The sequence below is a fragment of the Canis lupus genome, chromosome 18, assembly GCF_048164855.1.
Source record: "Canis lupus baileyi chromosome 18, mCanLup2.hap1, whole genome shotgun sequence".
NCBI classification, from domain to species: Eukaryota; Metazoa; Chordata; class Mammalia; order Carnivora; family Canidae; genus Canis; species Canis lupus.
Genome location: NC_132855.1, coordinates 21667793 through 21685455, shown reverse-complemented (window position 1 = coordinate 21685455; position 17663 = coordinate 21667793). Strand labels below are relative to the sequence as shown.

Here is a 17663-nt window from a genome sequence, read left to right as displayed (position 1 = left end):
TTGTAATGAGGACAATTTAATCCATTAAGCACTTAGGAAGTATCTTCTTTGTTCAAGCATCATGTTACTGCTATGAGCTCTACATGATTGAGCCCAGCTCCTGGCACATGGAACATAAAGGTAGTCTGAGTTCCAGATCCATAGACTGCTTGATTCTTCTGACCTAAACAAAACTCTTAATCTTTTCCCCAAACCAGTTCCTCTTCTTCCATCTCAGTAAATAATATCCAGCATCCATTCAGGTACTCAGATGGAAAACATAGGTCGTGTTCATGATCCTTCCCCTAATTCACCTTCTACGTCTAATCCATCAGCAAGTCTGTTTGCTCCGCTTCAGAGTGTATCCCAAGCTCACACATTTCTCTTCATCTCCTAGTCTAAGCCACCATCATATTACATCTGGACTGGAAATGTCCTTCCAATTGGTCCTTAATTCCTTCCTTGCCCCACTATAATCTATTACCTACATAACAGCCCCAACAGCCTTTTAAAAACATAAATTAGGGGGCACCTGGGTGGTTCTGTGGTTGAGCATCTGCCTTTGGTTCAGGGCATGATCCTGGGGTCCTGGGATCCAGTCCCATATCAGGCTCCCCACAGGGACCCTGCTTCTCCTTCTGCCTGTGTCTCTGCCTCTCTCTGTCTCTCATGAATAAATAAATAAAAATTTAAAAAAACATAAATTGGATGGTACTCTCCTTTATTGGTTTCCCATTGCACTGGATGTAAAATCCAAGCTTCTTATATTGACTTCAAGGCCCTACATGATCTGGCTCATCCCCTCTCTGATCTCATCTGCTGTCTTTCTGGCCCTTGCTAACTCTGCTCTAGCCACATTGTTTTCCTTTCAGTTCTCTGAATGGTCCAAAGTTGTCCTGCCCCAGGGCCTTTGGACTTCCTGCTCCCTTTCCCTGGAAAGATCTTACCTGAGTTTGCCACATGGCTTGTTTTTTGCCTCATTTTGTGTCAACCCAAATATCACCTCCTCAGAGAGGCCTCTCCTGATGTAAGGTGCCCCTCCCAATCATGCTCTGCCCTAATACCCTTTTTAGTACTTTCATCATGCTGGTACCATCTAGAACCCCTGGCTTACATATCCATCTTCCCTCATACTCCACCTTCCAATAAACACCCACTAGAATACAAGCTCTATGCAAGCAAAGATCTTGCCTGTCTTGTTCATTGTTACGTCTTAGTTTATATTATGCACTTAATATTTATTAAAGGAATAAAAAGGCAAGATAGAAGATTTGGGTGAGAAATTATACCTGTCACTCCAGTCAGTTCCCTCAATGGGTAAGCTCAGCCAGCCCTATGTGGGAGAGAGATTTAAATGATAACTTCCAAGTACAGGTAGTTTTAGAAACCACAAGGAAAGAGGATACACCAGATACAGTTCCAAGTAATAAACAGGAAGGCGCACAGGAAGTACAGTGTAAAAGGATGATCAGGGAGAGTGACCATTCTGAATAAAGAAGGAAAGAAAAAATCACCAGGGCCTCACTCCACTCGAGAGAAACATTAGGAACATCCAGGTACTTCTCTGGATACTCAAAAAGGAAGCATTTGGAAAATAAGCTTCAGGAGGTTTGGAGCTCATTTTAATGTTACTCACAAAAAGGACTAGAGAAGAGAATGGTTCAGATCAACAGGCCCAAACCTCCCCCCCGACCCAAAATGTAAGAATGCCTACCTTGCACCTGGCAGCTCCTTTCCTAGAGATACACAGAAATAGCCACTCGAGAATGTAAAAATGTCACAGCACGATGCTGTTTATTGAAGCTCTGTTTCAAAAACTAAAAAAACTGGAAACAGGCTAAAAGGAAAAACTGGCACCAAGCTAACACGGCCACCACTACAAAATGGATTAAATAATTATGGAGGCACCCATGCAGTTAGGATCCCACGGAGGCGTGAAAAAGAATGTGGTAGCTCTCTGCGCACTGACCTAGAAAGATATCACAATGTATGAAATGAATGAAGCAGGAGAAAATACAGGTTGTAGAATGATCTCGTTTTTGCAATTGTATTACACATTATTAGCCAGAGAAGGAAAGAAAAATCTATAGGAGTATAATCAAGCTAGCCCCAGACATTATTTCTAGAAATTTTGCTTTTCACTCCATATTCATTTTATGCTTTTCTTTACAATAAGCATATGTTAATTTTTTATTTTTTAAAGATTTAAAAAATTTAAATTTAAATTTAAATTTATTCAATCTCTCATTTATTCATGAGAGATACAGAGAGAGAGGCAGAGACATAGGCAGAGGGAGAAGCAGGTTCCTTGTGGGGAGCCTGATGCAGGACTTGATCCCAGGACCCCAGGATCACGCCCTGGGCCAAAGGCAGACGCCCAACCACTGAGCCACCCAGGTGTCCCACGTTAATATTTAAATCAGAAAAAATAAATATATCTTTCTTTATGCTTGCCCACACTTTGTCTCATTTCATCCTGTGATACCCTGGGAGGGGTCCAGTAGCATTCACTGCCCCCACTTTGTACAAAGTCGTGATGCATCTTCACTCAGAGAACTGCAGATTTCTGTGGTTAGACCTCAAGAAAGATGCCAAAGAGTTGGAGAAGAGACAGAGAGAAGAAACCAAAGCAGTCAGGGTTTGATATGATTCCTATACATCAGGCAAACAGAGAGTTTGGATGTGAAAGCCAAGAGTGTTAAGACTAAAGTTTTTGAGGGACACCTGGGTGGCTCAGTTAGTTAAGCGACTGACTCTTGATTTCAGCTCAAGTTATAAACTCAGGGTTGTGAGATCGAGCTCCACATCGGGCTCTGCGCTGGGTGTGGAGCCTGCTTAAGGTTCTCTCTCTCCCTCTGTCCCTTCCTTCCCTCCCCCATGCACATGCACTCTCTCAAAAAAAAAAAAAAATTAGAAGACTGAAGTTTGAAACCTGTGAAAGAAACAGTTATGGGAGCAAACAGTTATGGGAACAAAGATCTGTTCTCTAAACTCTGAGACTCTAAAATGTGAGCAAATGATGTGAAATTTGGTTCAATATAAGGTATTACCAATAGAAAGCATTACACTGAAGCTAATACTAAGTGAAATAGAACCTGACATTCATATCAATTCATAAATGATGTTTCAATAACTGTAATGTAGGACTCCAGAACCATACTTGACCAGCCCCCAAACACCCCACAGGGTCATAGCAGAAACAGGGTTTGGGGCTGTGGGTCACTACCATGATTCAGTGCCACATTTATGATGACCTTTTTATTTCTTTTTCATTTCCTGAAAGCAATGACTTCTAATATTTCAAATCACGTACTCTGGGTTTAGATTTCTATCTTCAAAATACATTGTTTTAAGCTATTTAAATTTGCTTTGTGTCATCACTTCAGACAACATCTCACTTTACACATCAGAATGCTGGTCGTGCTCCTATTTGGCATTCAGCAAATCTTATAACCTTTGGGTTATTCTTCTCTAGGATATTATTATTTATTCATTGTCTTTTCAAAAGCTACTCACAAATCAAGCATATTGGAGTTAACAATATCATTGTCCTAAAGATTTGGACTATATTTTATATTGAGCTTTTGTTTGTTAAACATAATCTAGTCTTAGTTCAATCCACGTATTCAAAGCCATGCCTGGAATTGTCATCTACTAAATGATCAAATCCTGGATTTACTAATATAATTATTTGTATATCCAAGCATTTTAGTATAGTAGGTAAGTATAATTATATCAGTAAACTATAGAGCAATATGGAGATATCACTGGTTATGTCACAACTCTCACAACATGAGGGAGGCACAATCTGTCATTAATCCCTCTTCCTGTAGCCCCTCAAAATGTTACTCTGACTTTTTCAAGGGAGAAAAATAGAGCAAAACACTCTGCATTTTCGTATCTTGATTCTGCCCAATTTCTTAACTAAAATTCGTCTGTCGCCTTGGTTGTAGCACCCAGCACAGAGCAGCACCTGCAGGGGCTGGATTCCTTCCATGTTCTCATTGCGCCATGTCTGCCACAGTCTAGGTAGAGTGAGCAGAGAGCTTGCAAGCTCCACTTCAAAAGGTATTCCAGTCAAGGGGCACCTGGGTGCTCAGTCGGTTAAGTGCCTGCCTCTGGCTCAGGTCATGATTCTGGAGTCCCAGGAGAGAGCCCCATGTTGGGCTCCCTGCTCATCTGGGGGCCTGCTTCTCCTTCTGCCTCTTCCCCCTAGCTTATGCTCTTTCTTCTCTCAAATGAATCAATAAAATCTTAAAAAATAAAATGAAATGTATTCAAAACTCCATGGGTGGATGAATGGATAAACAAAATGTGGTATATACATCCGATGAAGTATTTTCAGCCTTAAAAGGGAAGGAAAGACTGTCATATACCACAACACGGAATTACCTCAAGGATATTACGCTAAGTGGGATAAGCCAGTCACAAAAAGACGACTACTGTACAATTCCATTTATATGAGGTACCTAGACTGGCCAATTCATAGAGATAGAAAGTAGAATGGAAATTGCCAGAGGCTGGGGGAGAAAGGGTAGAAAGTTGCTGTTTAATGGGTATAGAGTTTCAGTTCTGCAAGATTAAAAATATTCTAGAGATTAGTTGCACAATAATATGAATACCCTGAACAAGACTGATGATGAATCACTGACCTCTACCTCTGAAATTAATAATATACCGCATGTTAATTAATTGAATTTAAATTTCGAGAAAAGAATACACTTAACATTATTGAACTATACACAAAAAGGATTATGATGGTCAGTTTTATGTGTATTTTACCACAATTAAAAATCTTTTTCAAAAAAAAGATTTTATTTATTTATACTTGAAAGACAGAGAGAGAGAGAGAGGCAGGGACATAGGCTGAGGGAGAAGCAGGCCCCCTGCAAGGAGCCGGATGCGGGACTCAATCCCAGCACCCCAGGAATCACGATCTGAGGCAAAAGCTGATACTCAACCACTGAGCCACTCAGACATCCCTTAAAAATCTTTTTTTTTTTTAAGATTATTTATTTGAGAGAAAGAGAGTGAGAGAGCGAGAGAAAGCACAAGTGGGAGGGAAGAACAGGCTCCCCACTGAGCAGGGAGCCCAATGATGCAGGGCTTGATCCCAGACCTTGAGATCATGACCTGAGCAGAAGGCAGCCACTTAACTAACTGAGCCCCACGGTGCTCTACCACAATTAAAAATCTTAAAAATTCTTTTCCACGTGCTAAAATTGTACAAAAGCTTATCTCTAGTGTCGACCATAGGATCTACATTTTTAAGCAATGCATTAACCATGTAACTTCCCAATGAAAATGTTCCCTAGTATGCCACAAAGTGTGAAAAAGCATAAGATATGGGACCCCGGGCTGCTGGAGGACGATGCAACTTTTGATCTTGAGGTCATGACTTTGAGCCCCATGTCAGGTGTAGAGATTACTTAAATAAAACTTATTTAAAAAAGGAAATGCAAAAATAAATAAATAAATAAAATAAATAAAAAATAAAAATAAAAAAATAAAAAAGGAAATGCATGAGATAAATAAAAATCTCGTGAAGAGACAGCAACTATATCTAATTAGAAAACTTATATTTAAAACTATTTCAAAAAATAAAATAAAATAAAATAATTTCCAGATTTGGAAGATATCTACAAACTGATTCTAAACTTTATATGGAGGGAGGCAAAAGATCCAGAATAGCCACCATGATATTGAAGAAAAACATGATATTGAACCACGACATTCTTGGACTTCAAAGTTTACTACGCAGTTACAGTAACCAGACAGTGTGGTGTTGGTGAAAGAGTAGACAACTAGATCCATGGCAGAGAATAGAGAATCCAGAAATAGACCCACACCAATATAGTCTACTGATTTCTGACAAAGGAGCAAAGGCAATGCAATGGAGAAAAGGTAGTCTTTCATCAACTAGTGCTAAACAACTGGACATCCACATGCAATAACAAAACAAAACAAAAAACCAAACTAATCTAAACACAGACCTTACAATCTTCACAAAAAAGTAACTCAAAATGGATTATAGACCTAAATGTAAAATGCAAAACTCCTGGGTGATAACATAGGAGAAAATGTAGACAATCTTGGGTGTAGACATGCCTTTTTGGATACATCACTGAAGACGGGATCTATGAACAAAAGAATGGATAAGCTGAACTTGATTAAAATTTAAAACTTCTGGGGATTCCTGGGTATCTCAATGGTTTAGTGCCTGCCCTCGGCCCAGGGCATGATGCTAGAGTCCGGGGTTTGAGTCCCGCATCGGGCTCCCTGCATGGACCCTGCTTCTCCCTCTGCCTGTGTCTCTGCCTCTCTCTCTCTCTCTCTCTCTCTCTTTCTCTCTCAGTCATGAATAAATAAATAAAATATTTTTAAGAATTTTAACTTCTGCTTTACGAAAGACACTGTTAAGAGAATGAGAGGACAAGCCACAAAACTGGGAGAAAATATTTGCAAAAGACACATCTGATAAAGGACTGCTATCCAAAATATCCACAGAACTCTTAATAGTAAAAAAAATTAACCCAACCTAATTTTAAAGTGGGCTTCAGATCTGAACAGACACCTGATCAAAGAAGATATACAAATGATAAATAAGCATATGAAAATATGCTCTAAGTCATATGTCATGAGAGAATTGCAAATTAAAACAATGAGATACAGGTGCCTGGTTGGCTCAGTTGGTTAAGTGTCTGCCTTTGGCTCAGGTCATGATCCTGGGGACCGGGGATGGAGCCCGCATAGGGCTCCCTGTTCAGCGGGGAGCCTGCTTCTCCTCTGCCCCTCCTCCCACACATTGTCTCTCTCTCTTTTTCCCTCTCTCCCTCTCAAATAAGTAAGTAAAATCTTTAAAAAAATAAATATAAAACAATGAGATACCACTATATACCTGTTAGAATGGCCAAAATCCAAAACATTGACACACCAAAAGCTGGTAAAGATGTGGGGCAAGAGAACTCTTATGCATTACTCATGGGAACACAACATGGTACAGGCACTTTGGAAGACCATTTGGCGCTTTCTTACAAAATTAGACACACTCTTACCAAACACTCCAGCAATCCCACTCTGTAATATTTACCCAAAGGAATTGGAAATCCATGGCCACACAAAAACCTGCACATGGATGTTTATAGCAGTTTTATTCATGACTGTCAAGACTTAGAAGCAATCAAGATGTCCTTCAGTAGATGAGTGGATAAATAAACCATAGCACATCCAGACAATGGAATACTGTTAAATGCTTAAAAACAAAAAAAAAAAACAAAAAAAAAAACAGAGCCATCAAGTCATAAAAAGACTTGTAGGAAATTTCAGTGCATATCACTAAGTGAAAGAAGCCAATCTGAAAAGGCTACATCCTGTATGATTCCAACCATATGACATTCTGGAAAAAGCAATTCTGTGGAGACAGTAAAAAGATCAGAGGTGGCCAGGGGTTAGAAGGAAGAAGGAGTAAATAGGGTGAGCACAGAGGATTGTTAGAGTGGTGAAAGTATTTGGTCAGTCACTAAAATGGTGAGTACAAGACAATATGCTTCTGTCAAGACCCACAGAATTGTGCAACAGAACTTCTATGTAAACGGGGGACATAGTGAGTCATCATGTAACAATATTGGTTCATCTATTGTGACAAATATATCACACTAATGAAGATGTTAATAATAGGGGAAACTGGGAGAGGAGGGGTGATGGTTCTATGGGATCTCTCTCTACTCAACTTTTCCTTCAATCTAAAACTTCCTAAAGTTCTAGGGACACCGGTGACTCTGTCAGTTAAGCAGCTGCCTTGGGCACAGGTCATGATCTCAAGGTCCTGGGATCCAGCCCTGTATTGGATCTGCGCTCAGCTGGGAATCTGCTTGTCTCTCTCCCTCCCCTTTTGGCCCTTGGCCCCCTTGTGTGTGCACCCGAGCACCTGCACACACGCACACGCTCTCTCTTTCTCAAATAAATAAATACATAAATAAATACATAAATAAATAAAATCTTTAAAAAACAAAACAGTTCTAAAAAATAAAGTCTTAATAAAAAATATATTTTTGTTTAAAGTATCCTTCTGTCATGAATCTGCTACTGCTAACCTGCTGCCAGTGCTCTAAGCCCTTTCTCTACAAGTGGTGAAGGATAAACACTGTTCCTTCTAACCTCTGAGGCTCTGTCCCAGGAGCAGGGAAGGAAGATCATCTCTTTCCAAGAAGTAGTGGACAGCAGCATCCCCTTTGGGGAAATACTTCCTCCTCCACTCCATGTGGCCTTGGTGGGACGACCAATCACGATGTCTTCTCATCCCGAGGTTGAGCATGTGATCCCAGAGAGACCAACCACTCGCCCTTCTAGAAACAAAGGAGTTCACAGAGGAAAGAGATGGGAGTGAGTCATTCTAAGGAAGGTGCTACAGAGAGATTATCTGTTGTTTCAGCTACCAAGCTCTTCCCAAGATCTCACTGTTGAGCTCCATGTATAAGGATACCTAATATCTTTACCAAAAAAAGTATTTTTTTTTCTTGAGTTAACCAGAGATGGTTGGGTAGCTTACAACCAGGACCCTAACTGATACACTTGGAAGAAAGGTACAAGAACCCCAGCCTCATTTGTACCATAAGGAAGCAGCATATTACTGAAGTTTAAGGAATGTCTACTGGTCGCAAAGGTACAGAGAACACGGTGTGCTGCACTTCAGGGGTGCAGAGGGATCGAATTTGTAGAGTGTGGACTTGCGACAGACCTGGGCTCACCTCTCTGGTCTCCCCTGACTTCCTGTGGGCCCTGATTTAAGTCACTTAACCCTCACGTGCTTAGTTTCATCACCTAGAAATAAAAAATACCTACCTTTCACGCCTTTTGCCAAAATTTAAAATGATATGTAACCCCTACCACTGTGCTTGGCACAAAGCAGATGTTAAATATGATGATAGCATAAGATGGATAATAATTTTTTATTCTTTTTTTAAAAGTTTATTTATTTAAGCAATCCCTGCACCCAATGTACGGCTCAAACTCATGACCTTGAGATCAAGAGTCATGTGCTCTACCAACTGAGCCACAGGCACCCCCAATTTTTTATCCTGAAAAAAATCTTATAAACGATATCAAAAAATAAAAATAAAAATAAATGATATCAAGCATACACAAGAGTGTAGATAGATACATAGACATGTATACAGTATATAGTATATATACAAACTTTGGGGGCCCCCTCCCTGTTTTTGTATGACTCATAAGCTAATGGTTTTACATTTTTAGATGGTTGAAAAAATCTAAAGAATAATAATATTTCATAATGTGTAAAAATTATATATAATTCAAATTTGCATCCATAAATACAGTCTGTGACACCTGGGTGGCTCAGAGGTTTAGTGCCTGCCTTCGGCTCAGGGCATGATCCTGGAGTCCTGGGATCAAGTCCCATGTTGGGCTCCCTGCAGGGAGCCTGCTTCTCCCTCTGCCTGTGTCTCTGCCTCTGTGTGTGTGTGTGTGTGTGTGTGTGTGTGTGTGTGTGTGTTTCTCATGAATAAATAAATAAATAAAACCTTAAAAAAAAAACATGGCCATACTCATCCTTTACCTATTGTCTACCTCCTCTTTCATACTACAGCGGGAGAGTTGCATAGTTGTAACAAGGCCTACACAGCCTGAAAAGCCTAAAACTGTCACTTTCTAGATCCCCAAAATTGGAAACGTTTGCCAACCCTCGACTCAGAAAAGAGAAAGGTGGCCATCCTTGATTGCCTCTCCCTTCCTCTTTCTTTTCCCGCAAAGAGGTCGTCTTTATTTTTTAAAAGATTTTATTTATTCATTTGAGAGAGCGAGTGAGTGAGAGAAAGCACAAGCAGAGGGAGAGGCAAAGGGAGAGTGAAAAGCAGGGAGCCCAATGTGGGACTCGATCCCAGGACTCTGGGGTCACGACCTGAGCCGAAGGCAGGCGCTTAACCAAGCCACCCAGGCACCCAGAGATCATCTTTATACTCAATATTGTCCTGTTCCCTTGCTTTCCTTTTTTTTTCACTCAACAATGTCTTTTTGAGATGCATCTATATTGACCTGTAGAACTATAACTCATTAACTTCATTTCATTGCTGATTGGTACTATATTGTATGCTTATGTTTATGGTCTGGTGTTTATGTCCATTTACATTGTTTCCAAATCTTTGCTGTGAACATTCTTCTGTATGGTTTCTGGTGCACAGGTGCAGGAATTTCTCAGGATCCACCTACAAGTGAAATCGCTGAGTATGCATGTACTACTCAAGTCTACTTAGGTCATGCCAACTTGTTTTCTGAAGTGGTTGTACCAATCTATACTCCCATCCTGTATATCAAAGTCCCCATTGTACCCAACACTAAGCATCAGACTTTTAAATTTTTGCTAATTTGGTGGATGTAAATTAGCATCTCATCATGGTTTTAATTTCCATCTCACTGACTACTATGAAAGTCAAACAGCTGTTTATATGTCTATTGGCCATTCATGCTTTTTTCCGTGGGATCCCTGTTTGTGTCCTATACCTATTTTTCTATTGGATAATTTGTCTTTTTTTTTTTCTCTCTTCTTAGGCACAGTCTATATATTCTGGATGCTAACATTTTGTCAGTTATATGTGTATAAGTATTTTCTACCAATCCATGACCTGTTTTTTTAATCTCTTTATGGAATCTTTTGTTGAACATAAGTTCTTCGTTTCAGTGGGAGTAAAATATATTCATATTTGGCAATAGGCATGATTTTTAAATGAAAACACCTAATGCATCTTTCTTAATTGGTAAGCCAGTTCTTTTCCTGAAGCCTGCATACCACCAAGGCTAAGCCATGAGGTGTAGTGCTCCAGGGAAGGAAAGAGTAAGTCCCACTTAGAGTAGAGAAGGAAAACAGAAGGACATGACATAGGGAGAGTTCTCTCAGACAGAATGAGGAATCTGAAGCCTTGCCAGGAGGGGTGATGGTGATGGAGAGAGATCTGGAGAGAAGGAGATAAAGAGAAGATTATACTTGAATTTTTTAGACTCAGACCTTACATTGTCCATAAGAGTACGTGGAATAAGAAAGAAGCTGAAAATGAGGCTGTGTCACTTCTTCAGGACTATGTGGGAAAGCCATTTCACAGGGTCTTCCCCTGTCAAGGTGGGGCAGAAAGAGCCCTGAGCCGCCCCTTGCCCCCCTGTAGCATGAAAGGAATTCACATGATCCACTGGGCTCTCCAATGGGTGACACAGAAACTGATTGATCACTGATCACCAACAGGACTGTCACAGTCCTGGCGTGGCTATTGCCAAAGTGGGCGCAGAGCAGAGACCACAGAATAGACACTCCAGGCCAGTACGGATGGAGAGCATGGAAGAAAATTAACATATCTGCAGAGCCAGCAAGGACCAACGTGGAGCTCAGTCAGCAAAAAGAAGGCTAACCATTCCTGATCATGCTGAGATAGGCCAAGAACTCCATCCACTGCAGAGCTCAGCATCCTGCAGATGCCAGCAGAATGCCTGGCAACAAGGTGGAGTCACCCACTCATGCAGTGCCGAGGAGGCCAGTACAGCATAGGACCCTCCTGTGAACCAGCCGTCCTCTCCCATTGCCATGAGAACATACAAGGTTGTCCTGTGCCTGACACAACTTTGGCCAGGGAAGAAAGGAAAGCTTTGAAAGGAGAGATACCAACCAAGCCAACTGGACACAATTTGAAGAGTTCTGTTTTCTGGGTAAGTTTAAGTAACTCCTCCTCCTCCTCCTGGGTGCCAGCAGCGGAGTAGGGTCTTGGGACTGACATGAGAGTGGCTAGTGAAAATGATAGAAATCCACTTGTTTCTTTTCTGCACATTGAGAGATACAATGGACAATTCTACTCTGTGTTAGTAGTGTTATTATTATGGTCTTCATTGTATGTGGGGAAGCCAGACAGAAAAAAAAAAGATTATAATGCAATCAAAATACAGTCATAAAGCTATGTACCATATACACAGAGTTCATACCACATTATCCCACAGTTTCTGTAGGTCAGAAGTCAGGGTATAGCTTAGTTGGATCCTATGTAAGGCTTCCATCAAGGTATTGGCCAAGGAGGGGTGCCTGGCTGGCTTAGACAATAGAGCATGCGGCTCTTGATCTCGAGGTAATCAAGTTCAAGCCCCACATTAAGCGTAGAGCTCACTTAAAAAAAAAAAAAAAAAGGAATTGACCAAAGATAACTCTTCATCCAAAGGCTCAACTGAGGAAGGATCTATCTCTAAGTTTGCATGGTTTTTGGCAGCATTCAGTTCCTTCTTGGGTATTGAAGCTGAAGACCTCGGTTTCCTTCTGGCTGTCAGCCTGAGGCCACCTTCAGTTCTTTGCCACTTGCACCTCTCCAACGTGGCTGCTTGCTTCCTCAAAGCCAGCACAGGAGAGATTCCTTCAGCAAGACAGACATCACAATCTTATGTCACATGATCCTGAAGTGACATCCCATCACCTTTGCCATATTTTATTGGTTAAGCAAATCACAGCTCCTTCCCACACCCAAGGGGAGGGAATTACAAAAGGGTATGAATGCAAGGGGACAGGATCATGGGAGCTACCTTGGCATCTGTCTGCCATACTGCACAGGCAGGTGGGTAGGAGGCAATGCGCTACATGTAACCTCTCAGAGGACACACAATCTGAGATGGCTTTTGAAGAAGGTGAAGGGCCCAGAAGTTCCTGGGCAGCCCTAGATCCCAGCACAGTGCCTAACACACCACAGGAGGCAATTATAAATGTTGGTGAATGAATATTGACATCAGGAAAAAAGTCTGGTCACCCCAGTAAGGAAGAAGATAGTGTTCTACATAGGCCAAAAACAAGAAAAATAATCATCAGTACTCATCTTACAACAATGAGTTACATGAAAGCCCTCCCAATGGTATTAAAATAGGAGAGGCCACTGCATTAATATCTCAGCAAGCCTCACCAGGAAAATGCAGTGAATGTCAAGGGCACTAAAAGGATAGGAGATGATCTAATGCAGGAAGCTCCCCCAAATACTATATTTATACAAATGATAAATAGGTTTCAAGAAAGGAGAAACCAACTAATGTTGATGACTAGGGAAATAAATAATATTAGAACTTACATTGCAGTAGCATCTTTCATCTGGGATCCTAAAATGCTTTAAGAATAATTAAATTTGGATGCTGCATAAAGGTAGATCCCACTTTTTAAACAAAAATATGGATTTTATGCCCTTTAACAGAAGTAGTACATAGTGTTCTCACAGATATTGAAGGGTGACCTGGATGCTAATTTATTTTGAAGAATGTTTTGTGATTATTTCCAAGGTTCTAAAATCACAATTAGCTGAGGCTAAGGAAATGCAGTGTGTAGCTACATTTCTTTCTGCACATCCAAAAAGAGGCAGCAGTTTGAGCCCAGTGGACTGGCAGGCTGAGGGTGGGGGGTGGAGGGGGAGACGGAGGGGGCAAGGAGGATGAGGGGTGTGCAGCACTGATGATTACAAGCAATCCACATGGAAAGCTGCCTTGGGTGATAGGAAGCGACCTGCTACTGGAGAGGAGAATGGATGCAGCAGCAGAGGACTTCAGCAAAGCTATGTAGAAGTAGTAGTTACAGGTTTATCAAGGGGCGAACCCAAACAGTCCATGACTCTCCATCCAGGAAACAATTTTTTGGACGAATTCAGGTGTGACAATGACTTATCACAGCATGAACGATGGACAATAAAAGCAGGTGGATATTCTCATAAATACAGAAACCACAATAAAAATATGGAGTAGTGAGGTTGTTTGGTGATGTCTAAAGTCTTCAGCAATCAGCAAAGTCGATTGTTTCTGTTTTCCATCAAGTGGTTTATGAGGATTCAGCAGGGATTCCAAGTACATGAAATGGGGATGAAACCATGCAGTTCGGGGAACAGGTGAGTCGGCATTACGTTGAAGTGTGGTAACTGCTAGATTTATTTGAAAATTGAAGGGCATCTGTCAGTAGGTGGGCGGTAGCAGCGAGCTCCTGAAAAGTCACGCTTTACATTTGAAGGTGACACTAATGACGTTGGTAAAGCATCCAATATGTGTCAAGGCCTTTTCTGGTTCTGAAGGATTATCATCAGAGTGCTTCTACATCTTAAAAAGTACGCTTATCATGTCATTTCCACGTCCAAGACACACAGTCCACTTTAGTTGCGTTGGAGCAAGCATCTGTTCTGGGTGGGTGGTCTCAATCCCTTCAGAATCTTGCCATCTGACCATTTTTATGTGGAATGCAGTTCTTCATGGCAATGTCCAATTCACTCCAAACCTGGGGTATGGGGGTGGGGGAGGAAGTCCTTCCAAGGGAAGCTAGCACTCCGCTGGGAGCCTCAGTGGTTCAGACAGGAAGTTCCATCCCCCAAACCCAGGTCTCACTTGCTCCTTTCTATTGCCTATTTTGCCTTCAAGACACGTCCATCAGTCTGCTGTTTAGGCAGCAGGACATGGAGAGAGCTTCCAGTATCTGGTATCTGGCCATCATGCAGAAGGCACAGAACCCCAAAGCTTGGCCTTTGCTGTATTATGGGGGCTTTTGTGAAGGGTCTTTGGCCACGGCATTTTATCCTGGCCTCTGTGAATCCTGTTAGTTTGCTGCTGTGGTTTTTGAGGAGAGCCTGTGAGGGTAGAAGCAGACAAGCCTCAGAACAAACCCACTGCAAGCTGTGCCTGGTCGGTGAATTGGTGAAGAACGGAAATGGCCCATATGTGCCAGGTGCTCTGGAAGAAAGTAATTGTGTATTTTCTGGACGGCTTTGATTTTTCTGTGTTTAATAAATTTACTGATTATGCGTATAATACACTTCTGGGACACTTATTTATGTTCACTTGAAATGTGAAAATAAATCCTATTTTCTATTAAAAAAAAAAAACATAAAGAACCCTGACCATCATTCCATCCAGACAGGGCCATGCCACATCTGTGATCCTGTGAGCTTGAGTGATAACTGCTCTTGTATTTAAGGAGTATGGGGAAATCAGGGAAATAGACACCACTGATTCATTCGTTCCTAAAAGAAGAAATGACTTTTCTGAGTAAGTGAACTAAAATAACCTAAAGAAATTACTACTGAAGTAATGAATGGGGGCAGAGACTGGGTGAAGTTTCAAGCAAGCCCCATGTTTGATTTGTCAGTACAGAGTTCCGGCTGGACATCTGGTACAGGGAGACAGGGCACCGAAGCTGCCGAAGCTCTTACTGCTCTACACTCAGCCCCAGGGCCATGCCTGTGTCCAAAGTGTTCAAGTCCTATTTGTTCTATGAGATCCACCTGCCATCAGCACTTTCCCCGGGCTTCTCATCCATGAGTTACCCCTTTCCTTTGAACTCCCTCAACATTTCATCCATGCCTCCCTCCAGACACTCATCCCTATGTCCATTCTGTTTCAACGGTTTATGTGCATGTCATGGTCCCTTTCCAGTTATAAGTCACTTGATGATTCTAACCCTGTGCCTTACACATAGTAGGCGCTCAGTAAGAATCTTGGAATAAGTGAACTTCTGTTTAATACTTATTAAAGTACAATGAATGGCCTTGCACCCCAACCACCTCCAGATCTAATTTTGGAAGTGGTGTCTTTGTGCTCAGGAGAGCTGCCACACTGCTACGGATTTTTGGATATAGTTAACGTTCTTTCTGGAGACCAGATAGACCTAAACTTCTGCCCCATTTCAGTTTTTTAAAATGAGGTCAAGACTTGACTGTTCAGAAATAGATGAATCTGAGTCAGTCATTAGCATCAGCCTTTGCAATCAATCATCTTAAGCCTCTTTCAAGTGTGCCTCTTCGATACGCACAGTCTTGTAAACTCTCCAAGGGCAGGAATTGTGTTCCATTGAGGCAACTGCTGCACACACACCCTACCTGCCCGGTAAGGATCTCGGCCCACAGTGGGTGAACCTTATCAATCGACAAAACAGCATTTTAACATAGTTCTCTATGAAGCACTGTCTTCCAAGGAAATCCTTGAAACAACAGCTGCTAGGTTAGGTCAACAGACTCGACACGTACCTTTACCCGCTTCCTCAGCTCTTCTGAGTCATAGGGTTCATTTCCCCTTGCCCAGAGTCAGCCGTTTCAATCATTTTTTATCCAGAAAGAAAAAAGATATATATGTATGACTGAAATTGGCTTGCAGTCTGGAAACTAAAGATTGGGGGAAACTAAACAAGGGATCCTGCTTATTAAAAATTACCCTGATAGGCGGCCTTCTTCATCGAGATAAGCTATCCATTCCCACGAGCTCCTCTTCACTCCTTCCTCTGCAAGAATCCATTTACTCTGGTTCATTTACAGAAAGTTACTGTGGTTTTTCCAGGAAACGACTGCCTGACGAGAGAGGTGAATTTTCTTGTGTACAAAATTAAGGACCATTTGTACAGAACAGACATGAGTAACAGAATCCTAGCCATATTAGTATCCTTATGATACCTGGGCCCTCCCAACAACGGTTAAGGGTTGCCAAACTAGTTTTACTTTGTGTTGGCAGAGCACATGCACCATAATATATAGTTCTTTTAGTCTTGGCAGTGGGGCTGGCGCTCCTGCCAAAACTGACTGTAAAGGAAATGGACAAGAGACAATAAGCCCATTCAAGTGCATTAGCCATGCCGTCCAGTGGGGATATTTCAATTTTTAAATTGATACAAACTTGAAAACCACCCCATTTTAGGTGGGGGAAGATTTATTTTTCAAAAGAAGACGTTATATCCACCAACATATTTCTGACATCTGGTCCCAACGAGATATATCAACGGGCTACTGGGGAGAAGGTGGCCAGAAAAATCAGAGAGAGAGGCATCTCCTTGTCAAAAAGACATAAATACGCATTGTAATTGATTGGCCTCATTCGGTCAGCTGTTTAATCTGTGGGGCTGAGCACTTACATAAACTCACATTACCGCTGTGCTCCTGTCCCACTGCTTCCATACATTTTGTTTATGACAACGTATCTTTGTGAGTGAATAAAAAAGTAGAATTTCTAGCAGCAACATTTACACCCTCCAAAAACCCAAACCAAAAAAAATCCTTAAAGAACCACCTATAAAAAGTAAAACCTGTTTGTTAACACAAAGTTCAATATTTGCCTGGGTTGGAAAAATCCTACTTGGAGGGGGAGAAAGGAGGACATGGGGTAATTCTGGTTTGGTGAGGCGGTATAATTTCAGGCTCCTGACTCCGAAGGTACTGGTCAACGATTCAGAATTCTAGAGAGAGTAGAAGAGCCCCCTGCTGGCTGAAGGAGGAAGATACCAGAATGGGCCCAGTGGAAGTCCTTTTAAGACTCCCCCTTTCCCCCCTGTTCTTTCATTCATGAGCCAAATATTTGTGGAGGTTTGCTATGTGCCTGGCCTGTTCTAGGCTCTGGTGATAGCACGTTAAACAAGTCAAGGTCTCTGCCCTCTTGGAGCCCTTACATTGCAGAAGGGGAGACAGAAATAAATAAATGTGCAATGGAGTGCCGAGTAGGGATCAATACCACCGGAAGAGCCAGTGACTCACAACAGAGCAGGGGGAGGAGAGAAGGATGGGAGGTGGACGCACGCTATTGTCAATGGCAGACTGAACGTTTGAACTGAATGAAGGGGGATGTCTGTGGGACTGTGGGCGGGATGCACAGCCAGGAGAGGGCTTTGCTGGGGGTCTACACACCTGCTGTCAGCAGTGCAGCCAGAA

At 41.8% G+C, this 17663-nt stretch overlaps 1 long non-coding RNA gene across 1 annotated transcript in view; it reads right to left on the bottom strand.

Moving 5' to 3' along the window:
• The window catches only part of LOC140608837 (uncharacterized), a 32376-nt gene extending 15217 nt beyond the window's left edge, over positions 1–17159 (bottom strand). The window contains exons 1-3 of the long non-coding RNA XR_012010833.1: positions 16874–17159; positions 16183–16316; positions 8137–8324 (exon numbers count right to left, since the gene is read on the bottom strand). This is a non-coding gene — a long non-coding RNA (uncharacterized lncRNA). The remainder of the gene's footprint in view (positions 1–8136; positions 8325–16182; positions 16317–16873) is intronic.
• Positions 17160–17663: the final 504 nt, after the last annotated feature.